The sequence below is a fragment of the Orcinus orca genome, chromosome 14, assembly GCF_937001465.1.
Source record: "Orcinus orca chromosome 14, mOrcOrc1.1, whole genome shotgun sequence".
NCBI classification, from domain to species: Eukaryota; Metazoa; Chordata; class Mammalia; order Artiodactyla; family Delphinidae; genus Orcinus; species Orcinus orca.
In genome coordinates this window covers 82,417,958-82,434,421 of record NC_064572.1, presented here as the reverse complement: position 1 = coordinate 82,434,421, position 16,464 = coordinate 82,417,958, and the positions used below count along the sequence as shown (strand labels likewise).

The 16,464-nt window shown below is 39.7% G+C and overlaps 1 protein-coding gene across 6 annotated transcripts in view; it reads left to right on the top strand.

Annotated features, from left to right (window-relative positions):
• Positions 1 to 16,464, top strand: part of CPXM2 (carboxypeptidase X, M14 family member 2) — a 156,100-nt gene that overhangs the window by 35,780 nt on the left and 103,856 nt on the right. The window lies entirely within an intron of this gene.

Below are 16,464 nucleotides of genomic sequence, written 5' to 3'. Positions count from 1 at the left end.
TGTCTCCTGGACGTGTACAGTTAAGAGTCAGGGGTGCAGGTCATTCTGAGCTAGGGCTCCAGTGGACACAGCACACACTGCACAAGCAGGGAAGACTCGTGTGGAGAGAGTATGAAAGACAGGAAGGGAGGAGGGAAAGAAAGATCAGAACAGGTTCTTTCTTGTATTCATTCATTTCGTTAAAAACCCCACCTCCTGGGGACCTTATTGGTGCTAGGCAGACACTAAAAATCACAAGTCCTGGGGAGACGATGATGAGCAAAACCAGAAACAGTCCCTGATCTTTTAGCAAATGTTTGTGGAGGACCTCCTGTGTCCTGGGCCCTGTGCTGGATGCTTGGGATGCCTCAGAGACCAAAACAGACAGAGATCCTTGCCATCTGAGAGCTTACGGTCTAGAGGGAGGGAGGCACATGAAAGCAAGAAAAGTAATAAAAATCTTGATAGAATGTTAGAAGGTGATAAGTGTGACGGAGAGAAGAAAAACAAACCTGTAGCCGACAGTGGGGTCAGGAGGGCCGGCTGTGGGGAAGGGGCAGGTTATAGTTAAAGGTGATCAAGGTCTGGGCTTTTGGGAGGTAATATCTGTGCTTAAGGATCAGCAGGGACTCAAGTAGCTGTGGGAGGAGCATCTGGGCAGTGGGAGTGGCCTGAGTGTCCTGCGCCGACAGCAGGCCAGGCATTACCAGTTACCAAGGAGCAGCGGAAGGCTGGTGTGGCAGGGGCTGATCTCAGCATCCCGGAGAAGAGGTAGTGCTGGCTCCGGCCAAGACGGGAGTGTGGAGGTGCTGAGAAGTGGTTGGATGTTGGATATGTTGAAAGTAGGCTTTTCCGATGAAGTGGATGAAGTTTGGAAGAGGGTGTGAGAAAAAGAGGAGTCAAGGATGCCTCCTCCGATGTTTTTTTGGCCTTGGATAATGTAATGGGGAAATGAAATTATTTAAAAAAAAATCTCACAGGTGAATGCCCAATTACAACCTGTAATGCATACGCAGAAGGAGAGGACCAGGTGCATTAGTTTCCTGGGGCCTCCATAGCAAAGTGTCACAAACGGGGCAGCTTAAAGCAACAGGAATTTATTCTCTCACAATTCAGAGGCTGGAAGTGTGAAATCAAAGTGCTTGTAGGTCTGCACTCCCTCTGAGGCTGCGAGGAAAGGATCCTTCCTTGCCTCTTCCAGCTTCTGGTCCCCATGCGGCCCAGGATGTTCCTAGGCTTGTAGTGGCATCACTCTAGTCTCTGCCTCTGTGGTCGTGGGAGGTCTCCCTGTGTGCTCCTACATCATCTTTCCTCTCTGTATGTCTGTCTCTGTATCCAGATTTCCCCTTCTTATAAGGACACCAGTCATTGGGTTTAGGGCCCTTATCATTGCCTAACTAATTTCATCTGCAACAACCCTATTCCCAAATAAATTCACATTCTGAGGTTCCAGGGATTAGGGCTTGAACATATCTTTTTGGAGGACATAATCCAACCCATAACACCATGGCTCGCTATGCCCAACAAACCTGCCTCAGTCTAGAAATCTGGAAGACTTTCCTGAGGATGGGCTACAAGATGTGAAGCAGGATTAGAAGTTAAGAGTTTATCAGATGAAGAGTTGGCAGAGGGGATAGGAGAGAATTCCAGGTTGAATGGAACAGTGTGTGCAAAGGCCCTGTGGTGGAGAGAATATGATATATTTGAGGAACTAAAGCAAAGCCAGCATGCTGGAGCCCTGCTATGGTTATGGAGCAATATCATGGCCAATAAACATAATAAAACGTGCTCTTTATCATTAGTCATCAAGTAAATACAGATTAAAATCACAACGAGGTGTGATAGACACTAGGATGGCTTTTTAAAAAAGGACAATATCAGAGCAGAAGCAAGAAGAACTACAATCCTGCAGCCTGTGGAACAAAAACCACATTCACAGAAAGATAGACAAGGTGAAAAGGCAGAGGGCTATGTACCAGATGAAGGAACAAGATAAAACCCCAGAAAAACAACTAAATGAAGTGGAGATAGGCAACCTTCCAGAAAAAGAATTCAGAATAATGATAGTGAAGATGATCCTGGACCTCGGAAAAAGAATAGAGGCAAAGATCATGAAGATGCAAGAAATGTTTAACAAAGACCTAGAAGAATTAAAGAACAAACAGAGATGAACAATACAATAACTGAAATGAAAACTACACTAGAAGGAATCAATAGCAGAATAACTGAGGCAGAAGAATGGATAAGTGACCTGGAAGACAGAATGGTGGAATTCACTGCTGTGGAACAGAATAAAGAAAAAAGAATGAAGAGAAATGAAGACAGCCTAAGAAACCTCTGGGACAACATAAAACACAACAACATTCGCATTATAGCGGTTCCAGAAGGAGAAGAGAGAGAGAAAGGACCAGAGAAAATATTTGAAGAGATTATAGTTGAAAACTTCCCTAACATGGGAAAGGAAATAGCCACCCAAGTCCAGGAAGCGCAGCTAGTCCCATACAGGATAAACCCAAGGAGAAACATGCTGAGACACATAGTAATCAAATTGGCAAAAATTAAAGCCAAAGAAAAATTATTGAAAGCAGCAAGGGAAAAACGACAAATAACATACAAGGGAACTCCCATAAGGTTAACAGCTGATTTCTCAGCAGAAACTCTACAAGCCAGAAGGGAGTGGCAAGATATACTTAAAGTGATGAAAGGGAAGAATGTACAACCAAGATTACTCTACCCAGCAAGGATCTCATTCAGATTCGATGGAGAAGTCAAAAGCTTTACAGACAAGCAAAAGCTAAGAGAATTCAGCACCACCAAACCAGCTCTGCAACAAATGCTAAAGGAACTTCTCTAAATGGGAAACACAAGAGAAGAAAAGGACCTGCAAAAACAAACCCAAAACAATTAAGAAAATGGTCATAGGAACATAGGTATCGATAATTACCTTAAACGTGAATGGATTAAATGCTCCAACCAAAAGACACAGGCCTTCTGAATGGATACAAAAGCAAGACCCATATATATGCTGTCTACAAGAGTCCCACTTCAGACCTAGGGACACATACAGACTGAAAGTGAGGGGATGGAAAAAGATATTCCATGCAAATGGAAATCAAAAGAAAGCTGGAGTAGCAATACTCCAGATAAAATAGACTTTAAATCAGATAAAATAGACTTTAAAATAGACTTTAAAATAAAGAATGTTACAAGAGACAAACTGTCACTGCAGATGACACTATATGATATGTATGATACTATACATAGGGAATCCTAAAAATGCCACCAGAAAACTACTAGAGCCAATCAATGAATTTGGTAAAGTTGCAGGATACAAAATTAATGCACAGAAATCTCTTGCATTCCTATACACTAATGATGAAAAATCTGAAAGAGAAATTAAGGAAACATTCCCATTTACCATTGCAACAAAAAGAATAAAATACCTAGGGATAAACCTACCTAAGGAGACAAAAGACCTGTATGCAGAAAACTATAAGACACTGATGAAAGAAATTAAAAATGATACAAACAGATGGAGAGATATACCATGTTCTTGGATTGGAAGAATCAATATTGTGAAAATGACTATACTACCCAAAGCAATCTACAGATTCAATGCAATCCCTATCAAATTACCAATGGCATTTTTTATGGAACTAGAACAAAATATCTTAAAATTTGTATGGAGACACAAAAGACCCCGAATAGCCAAAGCACTCTTGAGGGAAAAAAACGGAGTGGGAGGAATCAGACTCCCTGACTTCAGACTATACTACAAAGCTACAGTAATCAAGACAATATGGTACTGGCACAAAAACAGAAACATAGATCAATGGAACAAGATAGAAAGCCCAGAGATAAACCCACACACCTATGGTCAACTAATCTATGACAAGGGAGGCAAGCATATACAATGGAGAAAAGACAGTCTCTTCAATAAGTGGTGCTGGGAAAACTGGACAGCTACATGTAAAGGAATGAAATTAGAACACTCCCTAACACCATACACAAAAATAAACTCAAAATGGATTCGAGACCTAAATGTAAGACCGGACACTATAAAACTCTTAGAGGAAAACATAGGAAGAACACTCTTTGACATAAATCACAGCAAGATCTTTTTTGATCCACCTCCTAGAGTTATGGAAATAATAACAAAAATAAATGGGACCTAATGAAACTTTAAAGATTTTGCACAGCAAAGGAAACCATAAACAAGACGAAAAGACAACCCTCAGAATGGGAGAAAATATTTGCAAACAAATCAACGGACAAAGGATTAATCTCCAAAATATATAAACAGCTCATGCAGCTCAATATTAAAGAAACAAACAACCCAATTCAAAAATGAGCAGAAGACCTAAATAGACATTTCTCCAAAGAAGACATACAGATGACCAGGAAGTACATGAAAAGCTGCTCAACATCACTAATTATTAGAGAAATGCAAATCAAAACTACAATGAGGTATCACCTCACACCAGTTAGAATGAGCATCATCAGAAAATCTACAAACAATAAATGCTGGAGAGGGTGTGGAGAAAAGGGAATCCTCTTGCACTGTTGGTGGGAATGTAAATTGATACAGCCACTATGGAGAACAGTATGGACGTTCCTTAAAAAACTAAAAATAGAATTACCATATGATCCAGTAATCCCACTACTGGGCATATACCCAGAGAAAACCATAATTCAAAAAGATGCATGCACCCCATTTTTCATGGCAGCACTATTTACAATAGCCAGGTCATGGAAGCAACCTAAATGCACATTGACAGATGAATGGATAAAGAAGAAGTGGTACATGTATACAATGGAATATTATTCAGCCATAAAAAGGAACGAAATTGGGTCATTTGTTGAGACGTGGATGGGTATAGAGACTGTCATACAGGGTGAAGTAAGTCAGAAGGAGAAAAACAAATATCGTATATTAACGCATGTATGTGGAACCTAGAAAAATGGTACAGGTGAACCGATTTGCAGGGCAGAAGTTGAGACACAGATGTAGAGAAAAAAACGTATGGACACCAAGGGGGGAAAGCTGCGGCGGGGTAGGGATGGTGGTGTGATGAATTGGGTGATTGGGATTGACATGTATACACTGATGTGTATAAAATTGATGACTAATAAGAACCTGCTATATAAAAAAATAAAATAAAATTCAAAAAAAAGAAAAAGGACAATATCAGGTGTGGGCAAAGACGTGGAGCAATAGAAATTTTTATACAGTGCTGGGATTGTGAAATAGCACAGCCACTTTGGGAATCTCTTTGGCAGTATCTGCTGAAGCTCAACATTCTCATACCTGTTAATCTAACAAATTCACTCTTATGCCTAAAAGAAATGCATTCATATGTGTACAAATGACATGTACAGGTAGGTTCATATCATTATTATTCATGATACCCCCAAATGGTAATAATCCACATGTCCATCACCACTACAATGGATAAGTCATTTGTATACGCACACAGTGGAATACTATACAACAGTGAAAAGGAGTAAGTTACTGTTACCTGCAATAATATGGATGAATCTCACAGATTTCACATTGAGTGGAAGAAGCCAGGCACAAAAGAGTAGCTACAGAAAGTTTCATTTATATAAAATGAGAAAACAGGAAAACCAATCCAGGAAACCCAGGGCATCAGCAGTGAAAGCGCAAGGTCCTAACCACTGGACCACCAGGGAATTCCTAATAGATTTTATTTTTAAATGTTTTTAATTTCATACTCTAGATGTTTATTGGTTTCCTTAGCCAGTGCAAGAAAATTTTTAAAAATTGGTTTGGGGTTTACAAAATGGCTTCAAAACAATGATTGTTTCTTTTTAACCAACTTTACTGGTGACTAAGGCCTGAACTAGCAGGGAGCTCTGCTAATTTGCAGAAGGATCAGCTGATTTGCACCCAGGCAGTTTTATGGGTTTATCACAGAGGTTTACTGAAGGTAGGTATTCAGACCACGTTATGGCCTTTTATGGGAGATTAGTTACTTACCTATAATAATCAGATGTCACATCTAACATTTTTAGGTAACCACTGCCTCCCAAGGAGCTAACTCGTCGGTAACTATGACGTTTCAGCCTCTGCTTCTAATATTTTTTTCTCAAAAGTATTTAAAAATAACTATTACTCTTTTCTGTTTCTGTCCAAATAGCACTGGGCTATGTTTGCAAAGTGGCAGGCAGCTGTTTTAATTATCCTGGAATCACTAACTAGTTACATTCACTTGGATATAACTTTTTAATTTGCTTCCAGATGTTTCTGTATAGAGGCAGCCCATGATCATGAAATATGTACAATGGAGATCAATGATTTCACAGCAGCAGAGTGACTTTGAGATTCGCAGTCTTCTATATGTGCCATAAAGCAAAGCATTTTGCATAACGCCTAGAACATAGTAGGTGCTGTGTAGACACCTGGATAATTAAAGAATAATTTTATTTTATTTATTTATTTTTAAACATCTTTATTGGAGTATAATTGCTTTACAATAGTGTGTTAGTTTCTGCTGTATAACAAAGTGAATCAGTTATACATATACATATGTCCCCATATCTCTTCCCTCTTGCGTCTCCCTCCCTCCCACCCTCCCTATCCCACCCCTCTAGGTGGTCACAAACCACCGAGCTGATCTCCCTGTGCTATGCAGCTGCTTCCCACTAGCTATCTGTTTTACATTTGGTAGTGTATACATGTCAATGCTACTCTCTTACTTTGTCCCAGCTTATCCTTCCCCCTCCCCATGTCCTCAAGTCCATTCTCTACCTCTCGGTCTTTATTCCTGTCCTGCCCCTAGGTTCATCAGGACCATTTTTTTTTTTTTTTTTTTTAGATTCCATATATATGTGTTAGCATATGGTATTTGTTTTTCTCTTTCTGATTTACTTCACTCTGTATGACAGACTCTAGGTCCATCAACCTCACTACAAATAACTCAATTTCGTTTCTTTTTATGGCTGAGTAATATTACATTGTATATATGTGCCACATCTCCTTTATCCATTCATCTGTCGATGGACACATAGGTTGCTTCCATGTCCTGGCTATTGTAAATAGAGTGGCAATGAACATTGTGATACATGACTCTTTTTGAATTATGGTTTTCAAAGGGTATATGCCCAGTAGTGGGATTGCTGGGTCGTATGGTAGTTCAGTTCTATTTTTAGTTTTTTAAGGAACCTCCATCCTGTTCTCCATAGTGGCTGTATCAATTTACATTCCACCCACAGTGCAAGAGGGTTCCCTTTTCCCCACACTCTCTCCAACATTTATTGTTTGTAGATTTTTTTGATGATGGCCATTCTGACTGGTGTGAGGTGATACCTCATTGTAGTTTTGATTTGCATTTCTCTAATGATTAGTGATGTTGAGCATCCTTTCATGTGTTTGTTGTAATCTGTATATTTTCTTTGGAGAAATGTCTGTTTAGGTCTTCTGCCCATTTTTGGATTGGGTTGTTTGTTTTTCTGATATTGAGCTGCATGAGCCGCTTGTATATTTTGGAGATTAATCCTTTGTCAGTTGCTTTGCTTGCAAATATTTTCTCCCATTCTGAGGGTTGTCTTTTCATCTTGTTTATGGTTTCATTTGCTGTGCAAAAGCTTTTAAATTTCATTAGGTCCCATTTGTTTATTTTTGTTTTTATTTCCATTTCTCTAGGAGGTGGGTCAGAAAGGATCTTGCTGTGATTTATGTCATAGAGTGTTCTGCCTATGTTTTCCTCTAAGAGTTTTATGATGTCTGGCCTTACCGTTTAGGTCTTTAATCCATTTTGAGTTTATTTTTGTGTGTGGTGTTAGGAAGTGTTCTAATTTCATTCTTCTACGTGTAGCTGTCCAGTTTTCCCAGCACCACTTATTAAAGAGGCTGTTTTTTCTCAATTGTGTATTCTTGCCTCCTTTATCAAAGATAAGGTGACCATATGTGAGTGGGTTTATCTCTGAGCTTTCTACCTTGTTCCATTGATCTATATTCTGTTTTTGTGCCAGTACCACACTGTCTTGATTACTGTAGCTTTGTAGTATAGTCTGAAGTCCAAGAGCCTGATTCCTCCAGCTCCATTTTTTCTTTCTCAAGATTGCTTTCACTATCTGGGGTCTTTTGTGTTTCCATACAAATTGTGCAATTTTTTGTTCTAGTTCTGTGAAAAATGCCAGTGGTAGTTTGATACGGATTGCGTTGAATCTGTAGATTGCTTTGGGTAGCATAGTCATTTTCACAGTGTTGATTCTTCCAATCCAAGAACATGGTATATCTCTCCATCTGTTTGTATCATCTTTAATTTCTTTCATCAGTGTCTTCTAGTTTTCTGCGCACAGGTCTTTTGTCTCCTTAGGTAGGTTTATTCCTAGGTATTTTATTCTTTTTGTTGCAATGGTAAATGGGAATGTTTCCTTAATTTCTCTTTCAGATTTTTCATCATTAGTGTATAAGAATGCAAGAGATTTATGTGTATTAATTTTGTATCCTGCTACTTTACCAAATTCATTGATTAGCTCTAGTAGTTTTCTGGTAGCATCTTTAGGATTCTCTATGTATAGCATCATGTCATCTGCAAACAGTGACAGTTTTACTTCTTTTCGTATTTGGATTCCTTTTATTTCTTTTTCTTTTCCTATTGCTGTGGCTAAAACTTCCCAAACTATGTTGAATAATAGTGGTGAGAGTGGACATCCTTGTCTTGTTCCTGATCTTAGAGGAAATGGTTTCAGTTTTTCACCATTGGGAAAGATGTTGGCTGTGGTTTTGTCATATATGGCCTTTGTTATGTTGAGGAAGGTTCCCTCTATACCTGCTTTCTGGAGAGATTTTATCATAAATGGGTGTTGCATTTTGTCTAAAGCTTTTTCTCCACCTATTGAGATGATCATATGATTTTTCTCGTTCAATTTGTTAATATAATATATCACATTGATTGATTTGTTTATATTGAAGGATCCTTGCATTCCTGGGATACACCCCACTTGATCATGGTGTATGATCCTTTTAATGTGCTTTGTTTGCTAGTATTTTGTTGAGGATTTTTGCATCTATGTTCATCAGTGATATTGGCCTGTAGTTTTCTTTTTGTGTGTGACATCTTTGTCTGGTTTTGGTATCAGGGTGATGGTGGCCTTGTAGAATGAGTTTGGGAGTGTTCCTCCCTCTGCTATATTTTGGAAGAGTTTGAGAGTTAGAGGTGTTAGCTCTTCTCTAAATGTTTGATAGAATTCACCTGTGAAGCCATCTGGTCCTGGGCTTTTGTTTGTTGGAAGATTTTTAATCACAGTTTCAATTTCAGTGCTTGTGATTGGTCTGCTTATATTTTCTATTTCTTCCTGGTCCAGTGTTGGAAGGTTGTGCTTTTCTAATAGTTTGTCCATTTCTTTCAGGTTGTCCATTTTATTGGCATATAGTTGCTTGTAGTAATCTCTTATGATCCTGTGTATTTCTTCAGTGTCAGTTGTTACTTCTCCTTTTTCATTTCTAATTCTGTTGATTTGAGTCTTCTCCCTTTTTTTCTTGATGAATCTGGCTAATGGTTTATCAATTTCGCTTATGTTCTCAAAGAACCAGCTTTTAGTTTTATTGATCTTTGCTATTGTTTCCTTCAATTCTTTTTCATTTATTTCTGATCTGATATTTATGATTTCCTTCCTTCTGCTAACTTTGAGGGGTTTTTTTGTTGTTGTTCTTTCTCTAATTGCTTTAGGTGTAAGGTTAGGTTGTTTATTTGGGATTTTTCTTGTTTCTTGAGGTAGGATTGTATTGCTATAAACTTCCCTCTTAGAACTGCTTTTGCTGCATCCCATAGGTTTTGGGTTGTCGCTTTTTCATTGACAATTGTTTTTAGGTATTTTTTGATTTCCTCTTTCATTTCTTCAGTGATCTCTTGGTTATTAGTAGAGTATTGTTTAGCCTCCATGTGTTTGTATTTTCTACATTTTCTTCCTGTAATTGATATGTACTCTTATAGTGTTGTGGTTGGAAAAGATACTTGATACGATTTCAATTTTCTTAAATTTACGAAGGCTTGATTTGTGACCCAAGATAGGGTCTATCCTGGAGAATTTTCCATGAGCACTTGAGAAGAAAATGTATTCTGTTGTTTTTGGATGGAATGTCCTATAAATATCAATTAAGTCCATGTTGTCTAATGTGTCATTTAAAGCTAGTGTTTCCTTATTTATTTTCATTTTGGATGATCTGTCCATTGGTGACAGTGGGGTGTTAAAGTCCCCTACTATGATTGTGTTACTGTCGATTTCCCCTTTTATGGCTGTTAGCATTTGCCTTATGTATTGAGGTGCTCCTATGTTGGGTGCATAAATATTTACAATTGCTATATCTTCTTCTTGGATTGATCCCTTGATCATTATGTAGTGTCCTTCTTTGTCTCTTGTAATAGCCTTTATTTTAAAGTCTATTTTGTCTGATATGACAATTGCTACTCCAGATTTCTTTTTGTTTCCATTTGCATGAACTATCTTTTTCCATCCCCTCACTTTCAGTCTGTATGTGTCCCTAGGTCTGAAGTGGGTCTCTTGTAGACAGCATACATATGGGTCTTGTTTTTGTATCCATTCAGCCAGTCTGTGTCTTGGTTGGACCATTTAATCCATTTACATTTAAGGTAATTATCGATATGTATGTTCCTATGACCATTTTCTTAATTGTTTTGGGTTTGTTTTGTATGTCTTTTCCTTCTCTTGTATTTCCTGCCTAGGGGAGTTCCTTTAGCTTTTGTTGTAAAGCTGGTTTGGTGGTGCTGAATTGTCTTAACTTTTGCTTGTCTGTAAAGGTTTTAATTTCTCCGTCGAATCTGAATGAGATCCTTGCTGGGTAGAGTAATCTTGGTTATAGGTTTTTCCCTTTCATCACTTTAAATATGTCCTGGCACTCTCTTCTGGCTTGCAGAGTTTCTGCTGAAAGATCAGCTGTTAACCTTATGGGGATTCCCTTGTATGTTATTTGTTGCTTTTCCCTCACTGCTTTTAATCTTTTTCCTTTGTATTTAATTTTTGGTAGTTTGATTAATATGTGTCTTGGCATGTTTCTCCTTGGATTTATCCTGTATGGGACCATCTACACTTGCTCGACTTGATTGATTATTTACTTTCCCATGTTAGGGAAGTGTTCAACTATGATCTCTTCAAATATCTTCTCAGACCCTTTCTTTTTCTCTCCTTTTTCTGGGACCCCTGAAATGGTGCATTTAATGTTGTCCCAGAGGTCTCTGTGACTGTCCTCAATTGTTTTCATTCTTTTTTCTGCTCTGTGGTAGTTATTTCCACTATTTTATCTTCCAGGTCACTTATCCGTTCTTCTGCCTCTGTTATTCTGCTATTGATTCCTTCTAGAGTACTTTTAATTTCATTTATTTTGTTGTTCATCATTGTTTGTTTGCTCTTTAGTTCTTCTCGGTCCTTGTTAAACGTTTCTTGTATTTTCTCCATTCTATTTCCAAGATTTTGGATCATCTTTACTGTCAATACTCTGAATTCTTTTTCAGGTAGACTGCCTATTTCCTCTTTATTTGTTTGGTCTGGTGGGTTTTTACCTTGCTCCTTCACCTGCTGCATAATTCTCTGTCTTCTCATTTTGTTTGTCTTTCTTTGTTTGGAGTCTCCTTCGCAGGCTGCCGGTTTGTAGTTCCTTTTGTTTTTGGTGTCTGCCCTCAGTGGGTAAGGTTGGTTCAGGGTTGTGTAGGCTTCCTGGTGGAGGGGACTGGTGCCTGTGTTCTGGTGGGTGGGTCTGGATCTTGTCTTTCTGGTGGGCAGGGCCGTGTCCGGCGGTGTGTTTTGGGCTGTCTGTGAACTTAATATGATTTTAGGCAGCCTCTCTGCTTATGGGTGGGGCTGTGTTCCTGTCTTGCTAGTTGTTTGGCATGGGACATCCAGCAGTGGTGCTTGCTGGCCGTTGGGTAGAGCTGGGTCTTAGCTTTGAGATGGAGATCTCTGGGAGAGCTCTCACCGATTGATATTATGTGGGGCTGGGAGGCATCTGGTGGTTTAATGTCCTGAACTCGGCTCTCCCACCTCGGAGGCTCAGGGTTGACACCAGGCGAGAGCACCAAGACCCTGTCAGCCACACGGCAGGTAAGTGGGGATTTTCTTGCCTTTTGGGATGTCTGAGGCCTTCTGCCAGCGTTCAGTAGGTGTTCTGTAGGAGTTGTTCACATGTAGATGTATTTTTGATGTATTTGTAGAGAGGAAGGTGATCTCTACGTCTGACTTCTCTGCTATCTTGAAGGTCCCCCTGCAATAGGAGACTCCACTGAAGACACCAACCTCCGCACAAGCTGGAGGTGCAGAGGCATTTTTTTCAGAGGGTTTGCAGCTTGCTTTTTTTTTTCTTTTCTTTGTGCTTCGTCTAGTTTCATTGGCACTTCAGATCAGAGTGCCTAGTCAAGAATAATTTTAAAAGTAGGTTGTAGGGCTTCCCTGGTGGTGCAGTGGTTGAGAGTCCGCCTGCCGATTCAGGGGACGCGGGTTCGTGCCCCGGTCTGGGAGGATCCCACATGCCGCGGAGCGGCTGGGCCCGTGAGCCATGGCCGCTGAGCCTGCATGTCCGGAGCCTGTGCTCCACACGGGAGAGGCCACAGCAGTGAGAGGCCCGCGTACTGCAAAAAAAAAAAAAAAAAAAAGTAGGTTGTATATCAGTTACTATTTATATCTGTGCATCTCCTTTCCTTTCCTCATTAAAATTTATTTTAATCAGTTTTATGAGCAAGTAGTTAAAGAAATCAAAACATTAAAGGATTATAACAAATAAACAATAGAATGGTGGTTGCCACGGGCTGAGCAGGAGGGGAAATGGGGAGATGTAGGTTAAAGGGTATAAATTTTCAGTTATAAGAAGAATAAGTTCAAAGGATCTAACATATAGTGTGGTGATTATAGTTAGTAATACAGTATTGTATAATATTGAAAGTTATTGAGAGTTCAATCTTAAGCATTCTCACCGCACAGACAAAAAAGTGAGTTAACACCAGAGGTGATGGCTGCATTAATTATCTTGATCTTGGTAATCATTCCATAATGTATATGCATATCAAATCATCATGTTGTACACTTTAAATATATATAATTGTATCTGTCAGTTATTCCTAGTAAAGTTGTAAAAAAACGAAAACAAAACAGTAGTTCCTGTTGAGGCATTCCACATTCCATCCCACCCCCGACTGCCCCTGAATGCTGTGAATGGGGCAACTACTTCCAACTCTTTTAAATTGTTTCTTTGGACATTTAAATCTTAATTTCTAAATGATATGCACGTATCGATATGTATTGGTTTATATAAATTTGGGACTTTATCTTTTGAGTTCTTATTACGGAAGATGAGAATTTCAGCTCATTTTTAAAATCACTCCTTTACCCCTCTTTAATCTTTCCCATAAAGTCGCATCTCAGATTTTGGATAAATTTACATTTGAGGTTTTCATTGTTATGACTATAAATATTGCTTACTATTGAGCCAAGAATTATTGTAGTTTTGAGCCAAGAAATCGTTTCTTTTATATAATTTCTTGACAACTTTTTGTTTTCCTGGAACTGCTCATGTTTTTAAAAACATCTCCCCACACCCTGCAATAGTCTGGGTCTGTAAAATACCTTCAATATAACTTTCTATAAGGTCAGATCTGTTCAGTGATGTTCAGTCTGACTTTTGTTGTTTTGTGTTTCTGTAGACATTCTTTCGGGAGCCCTTTGACCTGCTGTATTCTGAATAGGTTGCTTTCTGGGTCTTTTACATCACTAGTATCTCAGGACTTCTTCACCATCATTCTGAGAAGTCCCTCCTATGTCGGAACCCATTTTTTCTGGATCTGATATCTTCCTCTTTTTGGTGTTCTGCCTCATTTCTGTGGAGCACATCCTACAGTAGCAGACATTTTACTAATATCATTTTTGGCATTCTGGTGTAATTTGGTGACATCTCTGGGGCTGGTACCTCCTCTTTCATTGAATTCTCCCAGATGCTTGCTTTATAAATGTATAATTGATTTTGCAGAGGTGGCTGTCATTTCCCAAAGAGTCAGCTTCAGGAAGGGCTCTTCAATCTCCTGACACCTTATTACGTTTAATTGACTGTCCGGGGTGCTCAGGAAGAACTGAGATGGGCAGCAGAAGCAAACTATCCAGACTGGCAAAAACGGGAACTGTAAATTGAATGTCGGGTACCAGTCAGTAGACTTTGGCCGAATGACACGAGGACAGCTGCCCCAAGCTTTCATGGTCCTGTAGGGATGAACATCCTGGGCTGTGGGGCAGCTCTTTCTTGTCTGCTTAGCCCATAAGCTGGCATTCTTAAGCTCTGCGTGATTGACATTTTGGGACGGGCAGCGCTTTGTGAGGTGTTGCTGTCCTGTGCATTGTAGAATGTTTAGCAGCATCCCTGGCTTCCATCTGTTAGTTGCCAGTTGCACACACCTCCCCGAGTTGTGACAGCCAAAAATGACTGCAAAGGTTGCCGGAGGGGGCAATATGGACTCCTGTTAAGAACTTTAGACGGTGGGCCTCCTCTTTTTTCAGATTTTATAACTGTATTCTGGATATTTGAGGTTATAGAAAATGTGACACCAATGAACTGGAATAGGATTGCAATTCCCTGGAATTTTGTACAGTGTGAAATCATTCTTAAAACACCCATATTTCCATGATTTACCAAATATTCGTTGTTTTAGGCCTACTGATACCTAGCATTTACTGAGTGTTCAATTCTTTTTGAGCCCATGCTTCTAAGTGCCAGGCCCTGTTGAAAGCACAGGCAGCATCCTGTCACTTGAACAGATGGGGAAACTGAGGCACAGAAGAGCATTTAGGCAAATTGCCTGAATTAATGCAGTATGAAAGTTGCAGAACTGGGATTCGCACCCAGATAGGACTTCAGAGCACAAGCTCTTAATCAACACACTGTGCAGTGGGTGATTTTGAGATGCCAAGACCAGAACACAAGCACCGTGAGGGGACTTCAGTCCACCTGCCTGTTCTGAGCTCCAGGAAGGCAGGACGGCCTGTGTCATCTACCTTTGTATTTCTGTTGCTGGGCCACTACTTGACATATAGCAAAGACAAGGTGAAGGTTAATTTTAATAAATTAAGCTATTCTAAGCACCAGTTTATGAGAAAAGAGGAACCACAACAAAAACGGAGTGTGTATTATGGTTTCTTGAAAGAAGATGAATTGTGATATTGTAGGTCGTTAATGGGTTTCAGGTCTCCTCCACTGGGGGGATAAGTGCCTTAGATGAAGAAAGGGAGCAATTGTGTAATTATAGCCTTCAGGCTGGGATGGTGATCTCCCTGTTGACTGGTAATGTTGGGAGATGAGGGGTTATACTTAAGAGTTGTCATCACTTTAACAAAATGCACTGAAGCACAGGTAGGACCATTAACACACACTTGCAAAATTTAGCTTTTCTTAGATGGCTCTAGAAGGCAGAACCTTGCAGCACCTCTAGGTCCTTATTGCAGACGCCCTGTGTACCATCAGACATGGAGGTGCTGGCTCACTGAGAGCTTGGGTCTCTGGAGAATGTAGACTAACAGTTTTTAATTCACCTTCATTTGAGATGGCAGTGCTTTTAGAAGACCATGATATGTTAGTATTCTGACATTCTCTCAAAGCTGTTTCAAGATTGTTTCAGGAATGGACTGGGAATGCGTATGCTGTGTTGGTCCTGATAAAGGCTTATGTCAGCTGGTGCAGTGACGGATGAGCTCCGCTAATGGGACCCTTAGCCAAGCTCTTCCTCTGCTATAGCTGAGCTCTGAGCTTCCCGTCAGTGTTGGCCATTACAAGTAAGAATTTGAGCTGCAGAGTACTCAGAGGTAGGGAAGATAGACTGGCTTATCATGCTTATCTGTTGACTGTCACTCAGACTTTTTTTCATCTGATTATGCACTTGTGAAATAACCATAGGAAAATGGGATTCATGTAGAGAAGATCTTAGTAAATTAGAAAGGTTCACCTGGCTCACTTGTCTTTTTTTTTTTTTTTTAGGTCAGGGCATTGTCTCTTCACATGGTAATAATACAGGGAAAATTCCAGAACAGAAACGTCACGTACCTTGTAAATTCAGATCAAGGGAATCTTTGGTAGTAGTAGTAGCTGACACTCAGACACATCAAATGACTTAAATGCTAATAAATAAATTTTCACTAGATAAACTTAACCTTCAACTCCAAGTTCAAATATCATCTCTGACTTGGGGCTTCCTGTCCGTGGTCTCCCCCAGACCAAGTTAGCTGTGCTAGGCTTGAGTGTTCCCATAGCAGTTTGCTCCTATTCCTGAAATAACACATTCCCTATTATGTTCTAATTCATCTATTTTCTTGTCTTTCTTCCTGCCTGGATCCTGAGATTCTAGGAGGGGATGATTCACCTTTGTACCCCCAGCACCTGGCATGTGTAGGCTGGTATGTAGGAGACGGTCTGTGTCTGTTGGACGAATGAGTAATAGAACTCATTAAATTTCATCTTTTACACTGGGCAAG